The sequence below is a fragment of the Macadamia integrifolia genome, chromosome 6, assembly GCF_013358625.1.
Source record: "Macadamia integrifolia cultivar HAES 741 chromosome 6, SCU_Mint_v3, whole genome shotgun sequence".
In the NCBI taxonomy this organism is placed as follows: domain Eukaryota; kingdom Viridiplantae; phylum Streptophyta; class Magnoliopsida; order Proteales; family Proteaceae; genus Macadamia; species Macadamia integrifolia.
The window spans coordinates 29,887,812-29,893,364 of NC_056562.1; the positions used below are offsets into that span (position 1 = coordinate 29,887,812).

The 5,553-nt window shown below is 35.4% G+C and overlaps 1 long non-coding RNA gene across 1 annotated transcript; it reads right to left on the reverse strand.

Moving 5' to 3' along the window:
* Positions 1–4,218: 4,218 nt before the first annotated feature.
* Positions 4,219–5,033, reverse strand: LOC122081973. The gene is made up of 2 exons (XR_006141261.1): positions 4,918–5,033; positions 4,219–4,406 (listed from the first exon to the last, which is right to left on the reverse strand). It is a non-coding gene; the product is annotated as an uncharacterized LOC122081973 (long non-coding RNA).
* Positions 5,034–5,553: the final 520 nt, after the last annotated feature.

A 5,553-nucleotide genomic window follows, 5' to 3' on the forward strand; every position in this document is an offset into this window, starting at 1 on the left:
GGGGGGGGGGGGGGGGGGGGGGGGGGGGGGGGGGGGGGGGGGGGGTTGTGGTGGTGGTGGTAAAACTATTGATGAATTCGAAAATAAAGATGTAAATAAATCGAATAGGGATTGGATGTAATCGGATAGAATTTGGAATTTTGACTATCTATTTAGGTACTTGACTTGGGTAAGCTTGAACCATCATCCCGGCCACTTGCAGGATATGATTTGTTCTTAATCGATATCTCTCAATTGTCTCAGTTCTTTTCCTCATTCTTTAAAACTTGTCAAATTTTAAGAACATTTAACATCATTAGCTACTTAAATTCTATTGCAAGAGATTGTGATTTAATCACGTAATTCTTGCACCAGTATGGGGGCCAATGAGTGCTCAGAATAAGGTATATACATGAATAAAAATTTTTATTTCACAGGGGTGGGTGGTAATTTGTGCACTCATGCATCTTGGCAAGGGTCCTTTTCCCCTAATTTAATTTTATTATTAATTGAATATATATTTGAATCGGATAGATTATTTTTCAGATTATCCAAATTTGATATGAAGTAGATATGCTCTGATTAGATGCGGAATCTCAAAACGAATAAGGATGTGAATCAAATTTGGACTTTCGACTATCGATTTAAATCCTTAGGTACTCCTTCCCTTGGTATCACTCGATGCTCATGGTCAAGAAATTCCTCTTTCATTACTTCATCTCTGGTGAAGGAAAACCCAATCCATTATTGTCTTATTGTAACCCATTACGTCTTATTGTAACCCATTACGGGAAAAGACCCCTCCCTCGACTATGGGAAGGACCAGAATTGCAAGGCTCCCTGAGGCCCTGACTCCACGTTAGAATGATATGGTAATGATTCCTTTCAAACCATGTTTAAGGATTCAAGACTCAATAGAGGTGTTTTTTAATTCCCTAAAAATGATTTTTTGCCACGATAATTTTTTTTTTTATTATTCCGATTTAGGCCTGTTAGGACCCAATTCTGTTCCTTTCATAGGTGACTCCAACTCCTAGGGTGAGGGTGAGCTCCCAACGATTTTTATGACTAAACCCTGTTTTAGTTGGCCTCCTTCAACCTGCACTGGTGACACAGAGGTCAGTTTAACTGAAGAAGGGGTGGGCCGGGTGCTTGTGGGTCCCCATGGAGCCCGCAAGAAGTTAGGGGAAACTCAAATTCTTCCTTTGAACTCCCACATGCACAACTGGGCACAAAACAATTGGATGGGGGATGAGGGTCTATGATGCACATTCATGCACATAACCACTATTCTAGAGATATTTCGGCGAGAGGCATTGGAGTGAGACGAACACGTAAGAAGAGTGTGGGACAAGTTCTGATGGAGATTCTACAGGAAGGGTTGGGTTTGAAGTCGGAAAATTGAAGGATCTGTCATGTTTGGAAGTGAGGGTGATGGTGGCTCACTACTACTCCTACTGTCCTCAACCTAATCTTAGGTTGGGGATTAATCCGAGAGTGTTGACAATGTTGTTGTAGAACCAAATCGAAGGATTGCAAGTGATGAGTGGTCGGATGTGAAACTCATGCCTGATGGTATTGTTATCAACATCAATGCATTCTGCAGGTATATATATTTGATCAGTTGTGTTGCGGTTCCAGGTGAAAGCAATGATTCACATCAGAAGTAAATAGCCCAATGTGAAGGCTTATGTGAAGCAATTAGTGGTACCAGAGTTGGGGTGTTGCAATTCCGATGTGCTTTCTAGGATGGAGAAAATCCTTGGGGAAGATCTCAGTTCCCAAGTGTGGGAGGAGATTCTTGGGGTTCCATGCGAAAGCAATAATTTCACGTTGGATGTAAATAGTCGGATGTAAAGAACATAGATCCTCTCCCTTGCATATGTAACCATCCCATCCATCTCACAACATCCATGGGCTCAAAGATGGTCCCACACCTCATAGCAGGTGTGAGATTGACTCCAATGTGAAGGCTTATAGGTATTGGGTATTCTTTCTCTTTAATGATTAGATTTTAAAGATGAGTTCTTGACAAGGTGGACACTTGATCTTTCATATAATTGATCAGAATCTTTTTTTTTTTTTTTTTTTTTTTTTTAATTAACAAGTTTTATTGATAAATGTAGGTTAATTTTCATATATTATTGAACAATGAATACAAAAGCAAAGAACATAAAATGTTAGCAAAACCTCCCAGGGATTCACGAGTCTTGAATGCCGTTTTCTTGAATCCAAGGATTTAACACATTATGAACTGATTTTTTTTTTTTTCTTCTAATATTAAGTTATACAGGTGGTGGAGAGCTTATCTGATCTGGATGGATAGTGGATCATATGTGCTAATTGTATCGCACCCAAACCCAAATTTTATGAATTACTATATATATATATATATATACTAGTAAGAAAATATACGTGCAAATGCACATGCGGCCGTGTGAGAGAAAACAAAATGTCTACATTAAATTAAATGTATTTTAAGCATACATTATATCCATTGAAACAATTAGTAATTTAAGATGATTATTAAATATTGAATTTTAAATTTCAATTAATGATAGATAAATACGGATTTTTTTAGACAATCAATGATTAAATGCTATTCTATGGCAGAAGGGAGAAAAAGAAAAATGTAAAAAGTGAAAACCTAATGTAGAAATTTAGGAAGAAACCTTTTTAGAACATTTAATTGGTTTTTAGAAAGGCCTCTCTCTCTCTCACAAAGTGATTTAGTTACTATTAACATGGGAGATGAACCTAAAAAAAGGCCTAATGTTTACACGTTTCAGAAAGGATTATATACATATTGGATTTGTAATGTTTTCTATGGATATACTACACTTAATGTTCACAAAAGTGTAAGATATTCACTTGATATGATCCTTATAATGGATAAATGATAATGGATAAATGAGTTTCTTAATATGGCGCACCAGCTAAGGAATTTTTAAAAGAAATCAACCGACATGAGCAAATATTCTCACAAAATAAACCTTTCACTTTATATTCCTCTCTCTTCGATGAATTGACAAAAGGAGAGATCAATTAATTAAACCTCATCAGCACAAAGCAAATTGCATTACCTTCCAAGTTGCATCTACTTCATTAACATGAATTTAATAACAAAATACATGCAAAAGCCATAAGTGACCAGTCTTCGTTCTACCCAAATTACCAGTTTCAGAGACCTTGAGAAGATATCTCCAACGCTGTGGAGAGAATCTTTTTCTAGATTCAAAGGAAAGCTTCATAAATATACAATATATGAATTGATAATTTAGCAATCATAAAGATGGATCACATTGTATCCAACACTACACTCGTTCTTGAAGAAAAGATTGTTAAAAGAAAAGAGTCCTTATTTTGATCGAATTGGTTTGCTCTGGGATGGGAAGATTCGAACTTCTGAGTAGTCAGAACAAAATCAGATGCCTTATCCCTTTGCCACAAACCATTTCGATTTCTATTTGACCTCATAAACATAAATATCAATATTAGTTGTCTGTCAATTCCAGAACTTACATATATCATCTGTCTTCTCAGAACCATAATTATGTGCACTCAGGTAATGAAAATAAAAGAGGAAGACACCTATTGAAGAAAAAAAAAAAATATAATGTTTAAAGAATTTCAAAAAAAAAAAAATAGGGAAAAAAGAAGCATCATAATTTCAAAACACGAATATAGATTTTATTAGAAAAATAAAGAGAACAGTATTGGCAACAAAAACCTTCACAGATATCACCAATCTTCTCAAAACCATAATAACTTCCTTCAGGCATCATAAACACAACTTCCATTAGGCATATGGTAGTATCTCGCTCAATGGCCCATGCATTCACCATCACTTGGGCATCCTTGGGCACAATGAACCCCACAAATATTCACTTTCATTTCAGCTATAGGAGGGTCAAGAGAAGAATCGGTGGTTGCAGACTCCTTCACTGCTGCCTGCATGTCTTATGATTTGATTTGGAAAGTAAGGTTTGGAATTAGTCAAAAGTAATCAAAACACCAGGAACATCGAAAAATCATCAAGTTCATAATATTTTCATTGTTTCATTGGAGCCATTCACTAACCAGGATCTTAAGCTTTGTGTTATCACCTTCATCGAAAATCTCCTTATTTGTGTGTAAAAGGAAATTGATCTTATCCAATACCTGATGTAGAGTAAACGAACTCAAATAAAATCAGCAGCATACAAGAGAGAAATAAACAAATACTAAGGCATCAATAACGATTGTTACTCACGTGTAATAAACGGTTTAGTAAATTTTTCACACATCAGAAGCATTGGAGATAGCTCTCTCAAAAATTATAATATCCATGAGGCAAGAAACCTCACCTTGGAACTCAAATTTCTCTACGTTGCTACGACGTTACATCTCTGAGACCGATTCCTCTTGCTTAAACCATATAATTGCTCCTATTAAAAAAGGATAAAAAAGAAAAAGGAACATCATAGCCGCACATTCTAATAGGGATACAAAGAAGGTACAACATCATAAACCCACCCCCCAAAAAATATATATATATGTACATGAAATAATTCCAGAAAGGGGGTAGGGGAAAAAATTCTTAGCAAATCTGAATCAGTTAACCCATTCAGAATTGCGCTGATCTTATCTTCAACCTTGTAAAATCAGAAAAACATATTTAACAGAAACAACATAAAAACTTGTCTCTACTCTTCATGTCTCACCCTCAAATAAACAACATAATAATCAAATTAAAAACCTATAACAAAAAAAGGATAAAGAAGAAAAAGGAACTTCATATTTGCACATAGTAATAGGGTTACAAAGAAAATACAATATCAAAAGCACAAAAACTAAAACATATCCGTGTAGGAAACAAATCTAGAAAAAGAGGAGAGGGGAAATAAACTTCTTAACAACATCAAAAAAGATATGTGAAGGATTACAAGATTTACATACCAGTGTTTATCAACCGATCACCATGTATTGAATGGACAAAACTTATACAAACATACTGCAAGTAGATATGTCCTTATTAGATCACCAAGAGGTGCATATACAAAGAGAGATTGAAACATAAGTTTAGAATCTCAAATACAAAAAGAGATTGAAACAGAGGTTTCGGATAGGAAATGCTCGACTAAACCTATTTTATAAAAGAGGGCAACAAAATAAACAATCAACGGATCTTAACCCACTCGAGCAAACGACAACTTCCTCAAAAATCCTACACAAGCGAGGAAAAATTCAATAAATAACATCTACATATGCGAGGAAAAATTCAATAAACAATGTCGCCCAACAGATGATATTTTTTACAACTTCCTATCTTTTGTTAAGGACAATGGAGTTGACCTTGATAAGTTCAGGTGTGTAATCCAATGCAGCTTTCATTGGTCTTGCAGATTATCAACCTAGGATTCTTTTATAGCTTCAGAATCTTGTAGTTTTGAGATACTTTTATTTTTTGGTTTGGGTTGCGCACTTGCAAATGCACGTGTGATCTAAAAGCCTGATTGGAATGAATCATATTTCTTCTATGATCGATCGGTATAAACATCAACAACTTCGAATTGGATCAGTTTCTCCTCAACA